At 40.3% G+C, this 21,503-nt stretch overlaps 1 protein-coding gene across 1 annotated transcript in view; it reads right to left on the bottom strand.

Moving 5' to 3' along the window:
* Nucleotides 1-12,723: 12,723 nt before the first annotated feature.
* LOC311528901 (uncharacterized protein) overlaps nucleotides 12,724-21,503 on the bottom strand; it is a gene marked incomplete at its 5' end in the record, with an annotated part of 229,539 nt that continues 220,759 nt past the window's right edge. The window contains 2 exons of the mRNA XM_084644396.1: nucleotides 12,724-12,779; nucleotides 15,555-15,604. The remainder of the gene's footprint in view (nucleotides 12,780-15,554; nucleotides 15,605-21,503) is intronic.

The raw sequence follows: 21,503 nt of genomic DNA, 5'->3' as shown, positions 1-21,503 counted from the left end.
GTTAAAAATCTAAAGTACTCAGTACTTCTGATTCTCTTAAAGAGTATCTGCATTATGGATTATTCCAATCCATACAGCCGAGTTCATTAAGCCTAAGAAATCTATGTTTAATCCTAGATTACTGAACAGATAAATCAAAAATCTTTGGTACTTTCTAGTCAAGTCCATAAGGACCTCAGTCATGTTTGTAAAAGTTGTATTTAATTAAGTAAATAATACATTTTACTTAAAAACAATGCCTGGTTACATTTTCGCTCAATTCTATGAGAAATGTTTTACATCATCTTAGTGGCACTGGAGAAACCTGTGTGCCCTTGGAGGCTGCCTGGCATAATGGATTTTCCTGCTAGGTTGACAAGCTTTTGATAAACGATATTTGATTAAAACTTGCCCTCATTTAATATTCTGCAACTACGTGGAATGACATATAAATGCTGAGGTGCTAAAATTAGAGGAAGGTTAGCTCAGGACTCTTGACACTCACCTTAGACTCACATATCTAGACAGAAATCTACCTTTCTGCACTGGGTTTGTTACATGCCACTTTAAGCGTAAATGAGTTTTAATGGTTTTGCCTGCCAGACTAGTTAGCAAAGAGCCCCTTGATCTTGTCAGAAATTAACGCCTTGACCAAATTTCAAACAACTGACAAAAGCTGAAAATTAAATCTCACTAGATTAGGATGTCCTCCTGTTGTCTTAACAAAGCAATGGCAATTGGCAATGTGCTTTAAAGCAGAGATGTGCCTGATGACTCTCCAAAATTCCTCTGATCATCGGGAGTCTATTCTTTCCCACTTGCTTGACACAATGGATATGTCTCTGCCAGCCCCCATTGTTAACCTGCTCAGAGATGCAAGCACAAGTAGCAAACATGTGCACACAGAGCAAGAATCCATTTTGCTCCCATTTTTCTGTTGTTATGACTCGCTTCTCTAGCCGCTACCTCTTTCGTCCTCATTCTCCTTCCTCGTCTCACTCTTTCCTCCTTCTGTAGTCTGTCTGTTGCCCCTCCCTGTGCACTCTCCTTGCCATTCCTCACTCAAGAGTTGTTTAGTCTTCAATATTCACTCAATCTTTTCCCTTTCCAAATCCATTCTAACCTCGGCCTTCCTGCTCAGATTGCCAACAGGCTAATAATAGTAATAAGCTTCCAGGATAGTCTTTTTTTGTCATGTGGGCCCCTGTAAACTGAAACAAGGCCACAAATTCAGCTCACACAGACGACCCAAATAGTCTTAAGACAATAATAACTTTTGGTCCTTATTGAAAAATTCTTATCAAAATGATAAAATAGGTATCTATAATAAGCAAAGGTAGTGAATATTTGGTTAAAAATTGCAGATTAAGGTTTTAAATGGGCCTAAAGTAACAGCTAGAGACGTGTGCTGTCAACTCTGCAGTTGAGTGAATTTCATCCATAGGCGAGAAGGCAAAATGGTTACTTTTTAGAGAGTTTCCATGGCTTTAGAGGGTTTCCATGCCTGTACCATTATACATTACAGAAAATTGGTGTTAGATTTAGGAGAGATTTAGACTGAAAACGAGTTTAAGTTAAGAATATTATGTCCATTTTAAGAGTGGCCATTTGAAAAGGTGCCAGAACTGAATCACTTACCCTACAAAGAATGAAAGTGAGTGACGGGCTATTTAGATTCTGCGCAAGGTTCTGTGTCATATGCTCCATTCAACAAGGCAATCAAGATGATTAGGGAGTGTAAGAAAAGCTCATTAATGGCCGAGCCAGACATTAAGTCAGCCTTTCATTTATTACCAGTGCATCTGGATAGTTTTCATTTATTGGGTTTTTAATTTGTAGGAGAGAAATTTATGGGGATAGACACATGCCTATGTATTGCACCATTTCTTGCTCATACTTAGAAACCTTCCCTAGGTTTATTGCAGTGGATGGTACTGGCATAAACAAGACAGGAATTTATACAGTGCTTCATGACTTGCATGTTTTATTTAAGTTTTTTTTTAAAACTTTGAACCCAAATGACAGGGTTCGAATTTTTATACTTATCTAGGGATTTTGTAGTTAATTTTCAGAACAAAAGCCCAAAGTCTCTGATAAACTATCACAATTGGAGCCCTCGACTACACAGAATTTTTGTTTACTGAGAACTAAGATTTTGGCAGAAGCAGAGAGGTGGAAGAGATATTGCAAGCCAAGAAAGTAACCATGATGAAAATTTTGCCTATGGAGCCATCCTGGCAGGATAAGTTCTCCTTCCACCCTGAGCAGCTATCATGGCTGAGATTGCAAAACAGCATGTTTTCCATTAAGTCAGCAAGGTGTTTGATGGAAGTAATGTTGTCAGTTTCTAGTTAATTTCAAAAAAGTTATGGTAAGGCTCACAGTTTAGAGAGAACCCTCCTTTTTTTTTTGACCTCACAAGCAGCTGGAAGTTAACGTGGGGAAAGTGTGCGACAGTTCCCAAATGCACCACACACAGAAAAAGATTAATTGTCTGAACACACCCACAAACATGCCCCAACCTTCCTATTTATTCCCATAACTCAGATACCAGATAAGAGCTGGAAGAGCATTGCCCATACTGAGGACTATCAAGTGGGAGTATATTATCTCTGTGAACAGCAATGCTGAGGTCAAAACCATTGGTGGAACTTTGTACCCACTTGTGATGTTCACAGCTCAAAAAAGAGGTTGATAAATTAGAGAGGGGTTAAAAAGAGCTACAAAAATTATATGAAATCTGGAAAAAATGCCTTAAAGAGATAAACCTTGTTAGCTACCAATTTATGAAATAAGCACACTAAGCATGGAACCCGTGCCCTATAGATGAGAGCTCTCATGTTGGAATATATGCCCACATTTCACAGCCTTGGTTAAACTCTACTCAATTTGAGAAGCCATTTGTTGTGTCAATACTGGACAGGAAAATGTTGCTGAAGCCAAGTTGGACTTTTGGATTCCATAGCCTGATTGCGGTCCCTTTGCACTACTTTAGTGGTGCAAAGGGGCTGTAATCCAGCCACAGGGGTCCAGCAGAGAATTCTCCTCATGTAGAATTTAGTGCATCTGAGACAACTCCAGGTCACAAGCCTCTGTTCAGGCTGTGTGGGCCTGTGGGAGCTCTGCCACCAAGGCAATCCTTTTCTAGCATCAGGTGCATAAAAGCCCCTAAATCAATGGCAGAATTTAAAACTGCCTGTCAAATTTGAAGGAGCTGCACTGGGTGGATTTAGTCCTGTGGATGGATATTGTGTTTGTAAGGTCTTCCATAGAAAAGATGAAGTTTATCTAACATGACACAACATAGGTCAAGATAAAATCAGACAGAAGGGGTGACACAGGGAAAAATCAGACAAACTCCTAACTCAGGGGCTTTTGAAAACTCTCTCAGAATTAATAAGGATATTAGTCTTCTTTTGAGTCTTCTCATTTATTATTATTATTATTATCAGTCTTCTTATTTTCATAACAATTCAATGCAATGTATTTACTGATTAATTTACATAATAAATCTCCGTCTTTGTCATCATCTAGGAAATTGGTGTTGGTTTCACATTATTGTGAGGAGAAGATTAGGCGAACAGCACTGGTAGTCCGTTAAAACTGAAATGCTTATTTTGTTGTCCAAAACTGGAAGCTCTAATACACAAAACAAACTGAAATAGCATCATTCCTAGTATTAAGTACATTAAGGATATTTTCATTAATTTTCCAATGCAATTTTAAAAACATACTTTATGTTCTACAGCATATCTAAATTCCAAATGCTGTATTTGTACATAAAAAAGGTAAATTAGAGTCCCTCACATTTCTCAAATAATCATAAAGACTTTTTTCAAAAGTCACGAGTGGTTTTGGATGTATCAATATTTGGTTGTCCATCTTTAGATGTCGCAAACTTCTGAAGACCCACGCTCAGATAATCAAGCAGTTTTTAGTTATCTTGAGCTGGGCTTCAAAAAAAATCACTAATCACTTTTCAAAATGATGGCCAATAATACTAACAATAGAAATCAAAAAAGAAAAAAGTTAGGGATGAAACACTGGCCTCACAACATGGCAAAACTCCCATTGACTTCAGTGTGCCACGATTTCATCTTAGATAGCAAATAAAAATGGTACATATTTTGAAGTTGATTAAAAATATATAGGAAACATGAGACTTAAGAATGTTTAACCTTCATATTAAAAATATGGCAAAGATTAAAAGTGTGGGCAAAGTGAAAACATAAAAAGAGAAAACCATGAACCAATCATGCATAATACACCTTCTTAACAATAAAAGTTTTGGGGCCCAAATCCTCATCTGGTATAAATCAGTGTAGCTCCTTTGACTTACACTGACATAGCTCCATTGACTTACTGATTTACATTAGCTGAGGATTTGCTAGAAGGCTTTTAATTTGACCCATCACATCATGATCTTCATATGCAAAGACACAAAATACTCAAATGCCATGTTTTTCTCCTGACTCTTTATTTGCCAGTTCAGTCACATTTCCATTGCTACTAAGACTCTGCCATTAAGTCTACAGTTGTTTTCATTGCAAAGTGGTGCCATATTGTGCATGCTAATGTGGACAAACCTTGCAAAAATACAGAGCCTCTTGAGAAGACTTGATTTGTCATCTCAGCAATTTAAACTTCTCCACAAACCACCCCCCCCCATATAAGTTTATGGATACCCACATCCAGCTAAAAAAAGGATTGCCCAGGCTTGATTGTATTGCACAGAATATTTGAGGTTCTTTGTAGACATGAGATTGGAACAATATTTTATTGGTATTTTGTATAATCAAAATACTATTTATGTGTAAATATACTTTCTACAGTGAAACCTCATGTTTCTATATATTTGGGGTGGGAAGGGGAACATCTGAAAACTTCAGATAGAGGTTCAAACTGATTGAGGAAGTCAGCCCCAGATGCTTTGAGGATTAACCATTGTAATAAACTATCATTTCTTGACATCTCTGAATCAAGACTAGATGACTTTCCGGGAGACACGCTTGAGTGAAACACAAGGTATTGGGACTCAATACAAAGGTAACCAGGTGAAATTCTATGATCTGTGAAGTGCAAGAGATCTGACTAGGTGGTGTAATGGTCCTTTCTGGCTTTAAAAGCTATGAATCTAAGTCTGAGCTCATTTAAGTTGGGGTTTCCAACCCTGGAGCATATATGTGAAAGTCTACTGGCCACCTCACTTCTTCAGAGTGCTTGGAAGATGCATGACTGTCAATGTAAATGAACCTCAGTAAACCAAAAGTTTCAGTTAATCAGGGTTATGCTGTGTATATTCACTAGAACTGTCATCAGTCAGTGAGGAAATTCAGCTTATATTATAGGGTTTAACTCAGTTATTTTAAATGTGAAGTTTTGTAAAAATTTCAGCACTCACCAGAATTCCTCCTGAACTTTTCTTTGTGGCTTCTAGACCTCATGAAACTTTCTTGGGCTGCTAGAGAGAGACTACTCCTCATTCAGAAAAAAAAGATACCCCTTAATGGCCTCCACTGATTTCATGACTGCCTGAAATTGCCACCTTATAAAAAGCATCCTTTCAGCCTCCAGACAGTCCTATTGCAATATACTGCGACCAGGCTTAAGGCTTATTGTGTCCTGTGATATCACAGTGTGAAATCATTGCTGTTCAAACAAGAAAGATATTTAATGGAGTCAGGCAGCCCAAAGACACCATGGTATCTGTCTCACGGATTCATCTGAACTCCTCCCTCCAGGCCCACTCACTCCAAAAAAGTGATTGGGATGGTGGAGGAGAGTGGGTCCTTTTATTTTCTATTGATGGGCCAAGTCTACTCACCACTCTGTGAATCAGGGACAGAAGCTGGTACCACAATGATGGGCAGAGAGAGACAGACTCCCCGACCCTCCACTAAACATCAGTCAATGAATGGGAAATTGTCCCTATACACGAACAATTCCTGTGGTTGAGGTCTGGGAGCAGGCTTTTCTTCCCCATAGATAGGAATCAATCAGGAGGCTGGAATTAGTCTTTCAACCTCTTTTTATACAGGGCTGAAACAACTGCAGGTTGTGTAGTTTAATTATGGGAAGAAAAGAGGGTGAAAGGCCAATTTGAGCTGTGCAGTGCAGGAGACAGGGGGCCTTACTGTCATGAGCTCTCCCTGCTCCTGGTAGATCAGTATCTCCTCAATGTGGAACTAGAGAGTTTAGGGGGTTGTTTTAATTTTTGTTTCTATTACAGGCTGACTTAAGCCCTAGATAGATTGGCCTGCTGCAGAGCCAACATCCACCAACTTCCAGGGCTTGTGCTTCCCGAAAGGCAGCAGATCCTTTGTTGGTTCAGCCTTGTAATTTTATGATGCATCTATAAATCAAAATTAACCAAAACTGATTTAACAAAGATTTGGGTGAGAACTCACAGCAGCTGAGAACTGACCCAGACTGAGTCATTGCCTGATGCAATTTCACATGGTTGAGTTCTAAACACATTTGAGCTCATTGTTGTGTTTTAAAAAAATACTGTAAGTTCCTTAATTTTATGTGCACGGCTCTGAAATAATTTACCAAGGGAAGAACAAACATATATATAATTCTATAATGTGTGCTTGTATGAAAGCTGAGAAAACAGCTGAAAACAGATATATCCGTCTCAGAATTGTGACAGCCACATTAGATGCATGATTACAATTAATATTACTTATTGACATACTTGAATCTGCAAGGTTCTGAGTGGAGCTGGTTAGAAATTTTCCAATTAAATGTTTTTTCATCAGAAAATGCTGATTTGTCAAAATCAAAACTCTTTGGGGGAAAAGGTTAGTTTCAATGACTCTCCTGATGCAAAATTTTTTTTGACAAAAGTTAAAAATTGTTAAAAAAAATCATGTTTTGATTTTTTTAAAAAAATATTTTCTGGTTCAAAAGGACTTTACATTTCAAAATTTTAGTTTATACAAAAGAATTAAAAAATTAAGAGGTCAAAATCCAAATGAAATATTACAATGGACAAAAATCCACATTTTTTTGTGGATTATCCCTTCATTAAAAGTTTTGAGATATCAAATTTTCATCCTGATTTGGCACAGGAAAAATATTTCAAAACCCTCAAAACTTTTCTGGAATGGGAAAAAACATTTCTTGCCCATCTTTAGCATGGAGCACTTCCTTCGTGCAATTCCAGAGCATCCTCAAATCCCACTGAGTTCAATGTCAGATAAAAGTGCTCCGCACCTTCCAGGATGAAGTCCACTAAGAATAATGGCTTTTAAAAAATGGCTCTGGTAAGAAAGGAGTAAAGAATTGAAAATCATATGATGGTGGCGTCACGGGGCAGAGTAAAGGTTGCTATGGGGGAAGGCTTGTTTACAAATATGATGGATGTTGCACCTAAATTGAATGGGGCCAGATGAAGTAAATTTTCATTCATTGGTTGCTGCATAGTGTTTTGACTCCACTTCACAGTTGATTTCCTAGTTATTTGACATTTGGGTTGGTGGTGATTGTACTTGAGCCAACTCAACTGCTGCACAACATATGGCTTTTGTGTTGGAATCATATGGCCAGATTCTCAAACTGGGTAATGGCCTCTTTGCAGCCCTCAGTTGCATAATCTGTCTGCAACTACCCAGTAAAAAAAGAAAGGGACTCTTTGCTGGTACATCTGGCACTGGCCACTGTTGGAAGACAGGATACTGGGCTAGATGGACCATTGGTTTGACCCAGCATGGCCATTCTTATGTTCTTATCTGCAAAGCAGCCATGTTGTACATCTTCTAAACCCACTCCTCCGGCATAGGGGGTGTGTCAGGATGGGAGGGGGCAGGCAGGGGACCTGGCAAAGTCTTCTCTGACAGAGTAATCTTGAGGCCTAGGGTATAAAGGATTCTGCATCACTGGCATAACTGAAAAGCTGCCTGGAAGCAATCCCTGAAGCCCTATCCCCTCCCACACCAAGCAGAGCTCTAGCACAGGGGACAGTCGATCGCATAAAGTGTTCCTGTGAGCCACTCAGATGATATATACAGTCTGCAGATCTTAGTATTATGCAGACAAGTTGTCCGGAAAGCATAGGCAGGGGAGTGTGTTCAATAAGTTTGTTACACACAAGCTATAAAGTTTGTGACACCTCCAGCCCCCCAGTAAATGTACTATATTTTATACCAAAAAAGAAAACAAATGCTCCCCCAACCTACCAACGAGTGCACTAAGATCATTCAATTGGATGTTCTACTACACAAGGTACGTCTGTAACAGCAGAGGTATCTGAATGTTCAACCAACTGAGAAACATGACTAGGTGAACAGTCATAAGTGCTTTGTAGTACCCAGATAACACCTTTAACAAATGGATTTTTTGAAATGTGCTGAAGGATGAATCATGCAATATATTTATTATACACTTGGAAAACAAGGTTTTTGGCTATTTTAAAGGTACTGTAGTGAAAGAGTAAGTAGAAATATTGTAGATGCATTTTTCACTTCCATAACTAAACCATGGATTTGTTAACCCAATGAAAGCTTGCTGAAGTTTTAGGCTAGATTATGGAATGCTTTCTTTCGATGGGGGGAGGGATAGCTCAGTGGTTTGAGCAGTGGCCTGCTAAACCCAGGGTTGTGAGTTCAATCCTCGAGGAAGCCATTTGGGATCTGGGGCAAAACTTGGGGATTGGCCCTGCTTTGAGCAGGGGGTTGGACTAGATGACCTCCTGAGGTCCCTTCCAGCCCTGGGATTCTACGATTCTATGACATTTTTGAAAAAATTAAAAATGACTCATTTCATTGTATAACAGGTTCCTGATCATGCACAGAAACATCACTCATCGAAAAAAGCCAAAGGGTGATGACCAAGCAGCTTGAACAACCTGTAGTTAGTGATTCTTCCTTCCAAATGCTTAGACTGTAGATCTGTCCTAAAGGACTCTTAAAAGGATTGGCAAGCATGTCCATATGTAAAATACGATAATCCTATGTTAATTCTCCTCCTTTCCTCTCTGTAGACAGCTGGGAACACACCATTCTACATATTCAGCTTGCACTGCATTTGTATTCATTATCCAGGCTATTAGTCAGAATATTTCAAAAACCTGGGACGTTTCAGATAAATTTATATGTCCACACTGTGAATATGCTATTTATTTGTACATATATGCATCCATCCATCCATCTACATACATGCATATCACTATGTATTTTCCTCTGTATATGTATATCTTTCACCATACTCTACCATTCTGACAGTGACTATGGGAAACTGGTACTTTTGCTAATGCCCTTATGACTGTGAAAACAGTGCTCAACACACCATAGACAGGGACAGAGAAAGAAAAAGTAATACAGACATACAGATGGGGGTATGAAGCAGTTAGAAGTACATGTGCTATAAAGTGGTATAAAATCAAGGAATTGATAAATGATTAAGGGGATTACACACAACTCAATAATTTAGGAAGATGATTTCTTCTTAAGCAGGGACATTTCTCTTGGATACCAAAATCATAGAATCATAGAATATCAGGGTTGGAAGGGACCTCAGGAGGTCATCTAGTCCAACCCCCTGCTCAAAGCAGGACCGATCCCCAATTAAATCATCCCAGCCAGGGCTTTGTCAAGCCTGACCTTAAAAACTTCTAAGGAAGGAAATTCCACCACCTCCCTAGGTAACGCATTCCAGTGTTTCACCACCCTCCTAGTGAAAAGGTTTTTCCTAATATCCAACCTAAATCTCCCCCACTGCAACTTGAGACCATTACTCCTTGTTCTGTCATCTGCTACCACTGAGAACAGTCTAGAGCCATCCTTTTTGGAACCCCCTTTCAGGTAGTTGAAAGCAGCTATCAAATCCCCCCTCATTCTTCTCTTCTGTAGACTAAACATCCCCAGTTCCCTCAGTCTCTCCTCATAAGTCATGTGTTCCAGTCCCCTAATCATTTTTGTTGCCCTCCACTGGACTCTTTCCAATTTTTCCACATCCTTCTTGTAGTGTGGGGCCCAAAACTGGACACAGTACTCCAGATGAGGCCTCACCAATGTCGCATAGAGGGGAACGATCACGTCCCTCGATCTGCTGGCAATACCCCTACTTATACATCCCAAAATGCCATTGGCCTTCTTGACAACAATGGCACACTGTTGACTCATATCCAGCTTCTCGTCCACTGTAACCCCTAGGTCCTTTTCTGCCATTCAGTCCCTAGTCTGTAGTGGTGCATTGGATTCTTCCGTCCTAAGTGCAGGACTCTGCACTTGTCCTTGTTGAACCTCATCAGATTTCTTTTGGCCCAATCCTCCAATTTGTCTAGGTCCCTCTGTATCCTATCCCTACCCTCCAGCGTATCTACCTCTCCTCCCAGTTTAGTGTCATCTGCAAACTTGCTGAGGGTGCAATCCACACCATCCTCCAGATCATTTATGAAGATATTGAACAAAACCGGCCCCAGGACCGACCCTTGGGGCACTCTGCTTGATACCGGCTGCCAACTAGACATGGAGCCATTGATCACTACCCGTTGAGCCCGACAATCTAGCCAGCTTTCTATCCACCTTATAGTCCATTCATCCAGCCCATACTTCTTTAACTTGCTGGCAAGAATACTGTGGGAGACAGTGTCAAAAGCTTTGCTCAAGTCAAGGAAAAACATGTCCACTGCTTTCCCTTCATCCACAGAGCCAGTTATCTCATCATAGAAGGCAATTAGATTAGTCAGGCGTCCTACTATGTATTCCAACCAGGGTTAATTATAACATCTACAACAGATCTAAATCTGAAAACCAAGATTTAAAATGTAATTGGCTAGGGATGTCTATTATATCTACCATCTGTTTTACTTACCAAGCAGAAAATGTGTCATGCTTTGGTTCAACCAATACAATAACAGTATCAATAGCATGAACATAATTTTACATGTTTTTTGGTGTTCAATAAGGAATTCGCAGGGACTTGACATACCGTAACATGTGCAGATTTTTTTCCTTCCATCCTTCCTCAAAGATCCAGATTAACGTGCTCTTCTCTCCCACACTTCTTCCATCTTTGGCTTTCCATTGGCCTGCTAAACACTATGCCTATTTGTGAGGCTGCCCTAAGCAGTGGTATGACTCATTCCCTCCACCTCTGGGCTGCACATCTGCCTTTGTAGTATTCCAGCTGCTGCCAGCTGAAACCACTCAAGATCCAAACTCTGATCTCTTCTCTGGCAGTGCACTAGTCAGGCATTAGACTAATAGCCCAACTCCACTCCCCAGGTATTTATGCTCAAGGCAACTAAACATTTAGGGTAAATCTTGCCTTTTTCACCAAGCTAGAGTGCATGGGCATTACACAGGGAGTTTTGTGGTGATGGTGGCAGTAGGAACCCTCTCCGGCCTCGGTTGTGGATCTGCAAGGGATCTATTTTTCAGGTGCTCCAGGCATTTTGGAAGGAGCAGCGGCTGGTAGGTCCACTGATCTACTATCCCACTGCTATCCCACTCCACAGGCACATGGGATGTGGGGAGGAGCCTCTTAGCATGGACTCAAGAATTCCTGCCAATCCTTGTGAAGCAGAACTATAGTGTTATGCATTGGGTTGTCATCTCATAGGTTTTACACCTCTGTGCAAGTGCCCTTGGGGCAGGTACACTGAAGAAATATGAATGATAATTCAGGAAATCATTCTCCCTTCCTGATTCCCCCGATTGTTACAAGTCAGTCGAATGTGTATCACTAAAGTACAATCAGATGATCTGAGTTCTATTTTCAAGCTCTCCATAGCTTTCCTGTGTGAGTCTGGAGAGGTTACTTTAAGTTTGAACCAGTTGCCATGTGCAAAGTTCACCCTGGATAGCAATATTCTACACAATCTGTAATATAAGGAGGAATGTTGTTTTGAAATAGCAGAGGGAGGGGGAAGATTTTTGCCAAAGTTCTGCTTGGTTTTGCGATAAGGGTACCACACGTATAATAGCCGAAAAGTAACTAAGGCCGAGAGAGTCTATAAACCATTAGCAAATGGAGCACAATGATAGTTGTGCTGTTTGAGAAAGAGCGCCGGTGTTACTATCTACATAGCACCGAGTGTGATGGGGGATTCGAGGGTATTTACAGCTGTTCTTCAAACAGGGAAGCCTCACTGCACTCCAGTTGTCAGAGAAACAATTCCACTCTTCCTTCTCATGATGCTTTTATTGTCGTCTTGGATTTAGCAGAATATACTAACATCTCAGCCCTGATGAAGGCACGGAGACCGGAAACGTTGGCATATTCTGAGAGTTTAGTTCCTTTTGTGTGTGTGATGGTTGGAATGTAGTACAGTGCAATGTTACTGCTGGGTGAACACCTGTAGTTAAAAAAAAAACACACTGGTTTACTCACAGGGCCCACGGCATACTAAGCTGCAACCTTGAAGGAGATTTTAAAACTAAGTGCTTAAATAAAATCTCATGTGCGTGAAAAAGAAATAACTGAGCAGGCACTGAGCCATTATTTCCGAGCCGGGAATTGAACTTTTATTCTTTTGGGGGTGAAATTCACGCTGTCAATGGGTCCAGCACAAGACTTATCCACTACTTAAGTGTCATTTATGCCCCAGTTTAGCAGAGAATTTATATACATGCTCAGGTCCATCCATATCCAGCAAAGCATTTCAGCATGTGCTTAACTTTAAGTCAATGGGACTTAAGCACATTGTGACGGGTCCCCCCCCCCCAGGGTGCCACCTGATTTACTGGGGTACCACTGAGCCCACCTATTCCACCAACCTGGGCTCCCTTACACTGTCCTGCTGAGCCAGGCCCTCAAGCCTCCTCCAGCACACACACAGGTAGGGACACATGCAGCTGCAGAAAGACACAGACACGGAGATCAGCTGTGTGTGTGAAGACTCAACTCGGGGATTTCCCAGTACTCAAGTGCACACCTCCTCTGGAGTGTAAACCCAAAATTGTATTGTCTTGCACTGCACAGAGAATTGTACAGTATAAGCTCATTAAATTCGCCCCCTCCCTCAATGTGGAGGAAGATATGCACAGCTTTTTGGGCCCCCAGTTATGAATTCCACAAACTGGTTTTAGAGAAAACAAAAACCAGTTTATTAACTATACAAGATCGATTTTAAGTGATTATAAGGGATAGCAAACAGATCAAAGCAGATTACTGAACAAACACCCAAACTAAGCTGAATACACTAAAGAAACTGGTTACAAGTAGTAATTTCTCACCCTAAATGTTGCTTTAGGCATTTCTTTCACAGGCCAGACCCCTTTTCCAGCCTGGGCTGAGCTCTTCCCCTGTTTTGTCTTTGTTTCTTAGATGTTTCCAGAAGTCATCCTGGGTGGGGATTCAGTGAAGACTGAACTCTGATTAAGTCACTCCCTGGTCTTAAATAGATTTTGCATATGGTGGGAACCCTTTGTTTTCCAGTGTGGTTCTCCCCTCTCTCTCCCTCCACACCCCGGGGAAAAATACTGATATTCTATTATGGAGTCAAGTACCACGTTACATGATCACATGACCCTGCAGTGTCAAAGCAGCCAAGAGTCAAAGCTTGTTTGTAGCATCCCAGGAAACTCCTCAGAAGGTGGGAGATTAGCATCTTCAAAGACCTATTGTTCTCCCTAATGGCCCATCCCCACTGACTGCATTCTGTCTGCTCCGCATTCTCCAGGTGTAAACCCACTTGTAATTGATACATAGTCAATATTCCTAACTTTAGATACAGAAATGATACATCCCTACAAATAGGATAATCATATTCAATAAATCATAATCTTTCTAATGATACCTCACACAATCCATCATGCATAAAACATGTCATAGTTATGCCATAATCATATTATAACAATATATCTATGAAGAATATGGGGTGTAGCTTCTCACACATATTTCAAGTAAATGTTGAAAAATACATTCTTCCAAGTGTAATATTCTAACCCTGGCAAGGGCATTCTATTATATAAGTTGCTCATGTGCACGCAGCTAAGATATATTGACCCTGATCTATTATGGCGTTCTATCTACTTCAGAAGCCTGATTCTGCAATTCTACGCGAGGAGCCCCATGGATAGGGTGACCATATTTCTTCATGTGAAAACAGGACAGCCCAGGCCTCACCTGAACACTCCTTCCCCCTCCCCACACACAGGGTTAGACAGAGCCACACTCCTCATGCTGAGCCCTGTGCTGCCCTGGGGCTGACCCCCCAAACTGAGTCTCTCCCAGGGCTGGAGTTGAGCACCTGAGCCCCATGCCACCCACAGCTGGGGCTGACCCACCGAAGTACGTGCCGCCTGCGGGGGGTCAACTCTGAAAGCAGCACTGCCTTCAGCTGATCTCCTGGTCGCAGCTGCTGCTCTCTGCTCTGCCTTGCAGCCAGGACAAATGCCCAGTTCTTGGTGAAAAAGTAGGGACAGCCGGGACAGAGCTGAAAAAGAGGACTGTCCCAGCCAAAATGGGACATATAGTCACCCAAGCCATGGACTTCAGTGAGGCTAAATATGGGGTTGCACATATGGAATTCACAACCTTTGGGGCAGATCCTCAACCGATGTAAATTGTCATGGTCATTATAACGTGCATAATAATGTGCAAACTTACTCTATGACTAAGGTAGCAATGGTCCAACTGGCTTTCCTTGGACACACCCTTTGACTGATGGTGCAAGGGTAGAGCTGTACACATCAGAATGCAGGATCAAGGCCTAAGTTCAAACTGAACTTGTGTAATGCTGACAGACCCCGGTCACCGGTGGGTGGGATTGAAAAGGGGACCTCTGGAGCTTAGTGCATGAGCCTCTACTGCATGAGCTAAAAGCCAACTGGCTGTTAGCTAAGGCTGTAGAGAAGACTCATTTAACTCTCCCTAAGTGGTCTTGGTGTCACTAAATGGGAGAACACCACACCCAGAAGGTGTGTGGGTTACATTTGCACATTATTTTACACTTTTTTTCAGCACGTGTTCATTTTGCAGGTTTACAATGAAAGAATAAGCATCTGTCTCATGAAGCTGAGTCCTTAAATTTTGAGAGCCCTTAAATAAGAGAGCCTTGACTGAGTTCCTTATGAGTCTGCTAATTAATGCAGAATTGCAAAGAAAACCCTATAGAAGTACTAAATGAACTCATCATGATTGCTACCATTAAGTAAATAATGTATTCTATTGTGAGGCCTATCAACCACAGACCACAATATTTTTCCTAGTTTGTGTATGTATATAAAACCTATGTATTGCCCTGTTCCATCCTCTGATAACCCAGTTAATGGCATGCTTTTCGTTATTAATATATTTTATTAGGCATCTTGGAATAGGGACCATCTTCCTTTTTTCTAACCGTGCAGCACGTGCTAGAAGTGCTTAATAATTCAGAAAAATATTATAAATGGTAAACAGATTGATAATAAGACATTATTGGGCAGTCGTAAGAGTTTAGGTTTCCTAAATGAAATGGTAAAAGAACCACCAATTTTTCTCACTTTTTGTTTTAATCTCAGGTACTTGGAATTATCTCAGTTTGTCAACTCCATATAATGGAAACTGCTGAAAACATTATGGACCAGATCCTCAGCTGCGGTAAAGTCACATGGCTCCAGTGAAATCCATTAAACTATGCTACTTACACCAGCTAAGAATCAATTTTCAGTTGTCCTTATCCTTTGCTCAAAATATCCTGCAATAAAAGTAGTGCTTTAATATATCTACAAGAAGGTAGTTTATACAAGCAATGTCAACAGCAGATTCCCCCCTCCCTTTTTTTTTTTTAAACTCAAAGACTGAAAAGTACATCAAAATCATGGAATCTGTGTGAAGCAACAGACACATTTAAAATATCCTTCAAGAAATAGAGCTTTAGCCACACTGATTCAATGTGTTGTAACTATTTTATTTCTTTTCCTTTCCAAGTCTTTCATGAATTTACAATTAAATCATTAAAACCACCCTCCCTCACCAAGATACAGTATACCATAGAAAGATCACAATATCCATAAGCTTTTACGAACCAGCTGAACATGCTGATGGACATTAACATTTTCAATAAAGCCCTCATATTACCATATAGTTCAACAAGCAAACAAAAACTGTTTATCTGTTTATTCTAAAATAATGCAACCTTTTCTTATTTACCTTTGATGGGAGCTTGCTAATGTTAGAGGCACAACTGCAATCAGTTTAGTAATTATCATAGGATAAAAGCTTTCACCATGAAAAAGTTTTGTTTGAAAAAGCATGAACTGGGATTCTCATTGATGGCTTTCCCCAAGTAGAGAATTCAGTACATTCTCCAACAAAGGCTGAGATTACCTCCCGCTGTTAAAGGCTTAAAATTCTACAACCAGACCATGCCAGTTACCAGTATCAGATTATGATAACAAGATCATGTTCAGTTATAAAAACAAGTGTCAAAACTTTTCTCATGTCACTTTCTATCTAAGCCTCCTTGCTGGTGGTGAAAGGACCCATCTGAATGTGTGTAGAAGCTCATTTTAAAGCTAGCTCTTTGAACTGGATTCATGGGGTATTTGCATAAGAAGATTTGGGTAAAAAGAAAGGGCTGGTGCTGCATCTGGCCATTAATATGCCTGCTAATTCAGCACATTGTAAGCCTATTGAAGTATCACAAAAGGCTCAAATTCAAGGACAGTTATCCTATTGCCATTGTTAGGGTTTGAATTCAAGTAATATGTTCTCTATAGGAATACAGTTGTTACAATTAGATATTTTTCTACAATGGTATAAAGAACTAACGACAATCAGAACTACAATAACACTGATAAAACTTTAGAATTCATGAATTCTATTATTTTAAAAGATGCAGGTGCTGATTAATTTTGCTTTGCATAATACTTGGATCTGGAGTGCTGGAATATTAAAAGAGGAGCAGCAAATTGTGGCAACGTAACCTATCAAAGCAGGCATTCTCGCTACAGTGCTGATGCACATTTAGCTTGCTTACAAGAGCTTTAATAAAAAATTAAAATACTAAACTGAGTTTCAACGTCGTGGGAGAAGCCTGCATCATGAGCATAAGTAGTGGTTATTTTAACCCTGCTTATGAAAAATTCAACAGCAGCGCTGGTGCTATCAAGGGATACCCTACATGCAACTTTTTTTGTGGTGAATGTGAATTGTTTGAAAACCTTGTATACTCACAAACTGAAGAACGAATAGAAGCAATGATTCATGCAAGAAGCGCACAGCAGCCAGTATGCCAGTGCCACAGTGGATTCAAGGCAGACACTGTGGCAGACATTGAAATAAAAAGCTGTTAGCTGAAGCATTGTAAAACGTTTTTAAGCACACTACGTAAATAGACTGAAAGAAAACATGCACAGGAGACAGCAAATTAAATTTAGTTAAACTTAGTACCTCAAGTGTCCTGAGTTTGTTGACACTCAAAAAAAAAAGGGGGGGGGGGTTGGGGAATAAGCATTCTATCATGCCAATTTATGAAGATAAGCAGTGACATTTTCTTATCTTTTTTTTTTTTCTGTAAGAAATAACCACCCCCTAAGGCAGATGATTTGGGTACAATGATTATCCTACTGTGATTTGTGCTCCCACACTCCAGCATTGTCACTGGTCCAGTCAAACCTCTGGATCCGGGGGCATGGTTGCATTTTTCTCATTCTGCATCCCTCAGAGAAGACATCAAAGACCAGAGAGATGTGCGCTTTGTTTTGTTTGGTCTCTGACTCTCAACATGTGGTTTCGCGGGCCCGAACATCGGCACCTTTTAACCTATTCTGTTCAGCTTAGGCCTTAGCTTCATTTGAGCATTAGGGAAACTATAGTAACCAATAATCTGCCTGTTGATGAATAGAAACTATGTATCTTGTCACACAAGAGCTGTCGGATGATCTCCATTCTAGACAAGTTCCTTTACAGGCTCTTGGCTTTCTTTACTGGGGCCCAGGCTGTCTTGCTGAAAAGGTGTCAAAACCCTTCGCCTTTTTGCAGTGGGGATCTGTGTTAATGTTAATTTATATTTAACAAATAGGACATTGTCCCTCAGAACACATAAGCATTTGATTATCTATTACAAATGTTTTCATCAAGTCATAAATGAGGGCCCTTGACAAAAGGCAAAAAGTCCGTAGGGGAGCACTACTGCAACTGGAAAACCAAAAACACAGTGATTTTTCCTTTAGCATGTGTTTGGGTTCACCACAGTGCAGGTGGTGACAAGAGCCCACGAAGTTGCCTAAAAGCTGTGGATTGATTATGAAGTCCAAACACCACACTGGCTTGGTAGCAACATACCAGAAGCAAGACCTACTTCCTACTCTGCTTTGCTGAAATCTAGTGCTCTTTCCATAAATAAGTTGCTAAACAGAATTTCATAGTCACGGTCTCACTTTTTGTTCGTTCATTCGGTAGCAATTCGATCTCCTGCTTAACCAGTCCTCTACTGGCACAATGAAAATATTGCCACACCCATCCATTCTTCAGTTCTACACAGCATACCCATGCTATCAGCAGGGGAAAACAACCACCACCACCACTTATATCATGTAGATAGAGCCGGAGAAGAAAAGAACAAATGTAAAGGGTTTGAAGATGTGATTCAAATCCAGAAATAATTTAATCTCTGTATCTCTCTTGACTCAGTCACACAGCCAACCATTAACGTATTTCCCTCCTGTACAAATGATGTTTTTCCTTCTTTTTTTTTAATAATAGCTTAATATTAATGGGGACGGGAGCTAAATTGTTGACAGGTGTTAAAATACCGTATTGCAAAATGAGGTATATGGGATGTAAACTTAAGACCTTCTGCATTAAGCTCTTTCAGAGTGACCTGACATAAACTGGCAACTGGCAGCCGTCTGCTTTTGGCAGCTTGGCATATTTGGTCATTTATTGGGCGCATGTGAAGATCAAATGGGTTAAGATTCTTCTCCTTAAACAGCAGGGAAAAGAACATCAAAAAGGTGTAAATTTCATTTCCCCAGTTTTGATTAAGTCAAGCATGAAATGAAATGTAATACTCTCAAGTGGCAAAGGGTTTATACCATTGATGTTGTTACTTCTGCTTCACAAAGCCCAATCAGCCGACAGCGAGTTGAACAAGCGAACAGAGTTTTAGGGTGGCCAGATGGAGGGTTTTTACTATGGTTGAAAAGACAGCTTAGTGCTTGCCTCTTCAAGCCAAGTCAATGGCAACTGTGTGAAATCCTGGCCATTCTACCCTCTCTCACTCCCTGTCTCTCCTCCCTCCCTCCCCAGTGCTGGTGGCTAGCATCATACAGGCCTGATTAAAAAAAAAAAAAAACAGTCCCTTCAGCAAAACAATGTACTGAATTAATATTTTTGTTTATCCCCCTGCAAAGTAGGAATATCATGAAGCAAATAGGAATTCACCAGTTCAGATCAATCTCGTTAGACCATTTAGATTAATGGGAAGATGCATTTAATTCCAAAGTGATCTGAAGTGAGGCCTTTGAAACAATTCACTATTTTTTTCTGAGATGAAAATGAGAATTTAATTCATTCCAGTTTGATTAAACCAAAAAACGATGTGCATGCTAGTGACTGTAAGATTGAGTATAACGTAAAGTCCAGATCATGAATACCTTTTGCTCTAGACACAACAGTAACAGGTCTTAAAAACTGAGTGTGGTCTTACTTCGTTAGGAAATTTGTCCTTTTTTTATAGGTGCTTTTTCAAGCTCCTTGTTCCCACTACATTCTCAAATTTAATGCTCTTGCCACTATACAGCTGGAGTAGAATAGAGTGGCTTTAGTAAAGACTTAATAGAATCTTTAGTGCTTCTAACAATCCACTCCCATTGAACTGCATTAAGTAGATATTATGGAAGGACAAAGAGCTAAATAGCTCAACATCAACCTCATTAGGCATGCAGGCAGGCCTTGAACCATTTTGTGGGCAGGCCCATTGTTAGTACGCTCACCAGGTTAGCTTTAAATTGCAAATGATACTCTGAAAGGGGAAGAAAACTTTTGGAGAATGGCCTCACAGAAGGAAAATCATTTTAGGCTACAGGAAAATGAAAGGCATTGTTAAAATTGTTCTGACCGTAGCAAATGAAATACATCATGGAGTGAGAGGCTGAATGCTATACTTGAGTGTGTTTTGTTTTGGTTTGTTTTTTCTCTTTTGGCTGCTTTGGAATGTGGTATATATCAGAATATAAACAATAAAAAAATCTGTAAATCTTAATAAGGGTGGCTCAACATATTATCCTTTGTCTTTAGTTAAACAAATGAGGAAAGCTCAATAATTGACTAGAAACCATCCCAACCGAATGAAAGGCAGAAGTGTGTGATACTTTGTGCATGGAAAACTTGCCAATATTGTTCTTCTGAATCAATAAAGATTCATTTACACCAGTTCAAGTCTTAGCACTTCTGTGCTCAATTTTTTTTTTTTTTAAAATGGTCTCCTAAGAATTGTTTGGAACTGCAAAGTGCTTTAACAACTGACATTATGATGCTGAAAGCCTGGAAACATATTCCCAAGCAGAGCACTTCTCTGTCACCTTAGTGGATGAATAATTGTGCCTTTGCATATTCCTTGTCATAAATGGCAGGAATGAAGGGACCCTAAGGACTGCACTGGCAGGATTGGTGCTGTACAAGCAGAGTAAATTAAAACAAGGATTAGAGCAAGTATGATTGGGGCTGACAAGCAGGGCAGTTGTAGCCATGCAATGTGCCTTTTTGCCCATATGGTCTGCACCACACCTACAAAGCTCAGACTCCCTAACACGGATGCTTATTAAAGCATTCCTTCTTGAAAGGGATATATTTAAAAGTCCTCAAGCCGTCTTCCATAGCAGAAAAATAAATGTTCCTTCTCACGCCATTAGGCAATAACCTCAATTAGTAACATTTACTGAGATTTACATGTTACTATCCAATTTTTCATTAGGTTTGTGAAGATATGGGAGAGAGCACTGTGTGTGAGAAACAGAGATTAAAACCATTCCCTACAACCTGTGTTATATGCTTTTGGACTCTTATTAAATGTGGCGATAACGGAGTACTCTATTTCAAATAAAAATCAGACAGATGCTTGTATTTCATAGTTTCTCTCCACAGAAATGTCAGTACTTGTGGAACTCAGATGCATTTGAAAGTGGACAATGGCAAATTAAGGTACAAAGGAAGTTCACCACAGCCCTAAGGCACACTTTGAGGGGAACTGCAGGGATGGATTGGAAGAACCCACTGCAACTTGCATGAACGGGACATGGGTAGAGCCCAAGAAGAGACCAACCGTGCCACTGGTCACACAATCCAGCCACAGAATTAGGTACAAAGAGGCTTCTGACTAGTCACGTATATGCTACCTTTAAATCTGGCTGCAGAGCAGGGCAGCTTCCACACGGATTTGAGGGTTGGGAGGGTTGAACTCTGCCACTGAATCGCCGTGTGACCTCAGGCAAATCAGACATTTTCTATGCCTGAGTTTCTCTGGTGGTGAAATAATGATAATGATACCCAGCCACATTTGAACACAGAGATCTATAAATGAAAAGCAGGATATGAGTGCAGAGTGGTTTTTACCCACTAGGAAGCTACAAGAGATCTTGCCACTAGAGTTG

This window comes from Lepidochelys olivacea, assembly GCF_965140295.1.
Source record: "Lepidochelys olivacea isolate rLepOli2 genome assembly, chromosome: 12".
Lineage (NCBI taxonomy): Eukaryota > Metazoa > Chordata > Testudines > Cheloniidae > Lepidochelys > Lepidochelys olivacea.
This window is presented reverse-complemented; position numbering and strand designations above follow the sequence as displayed.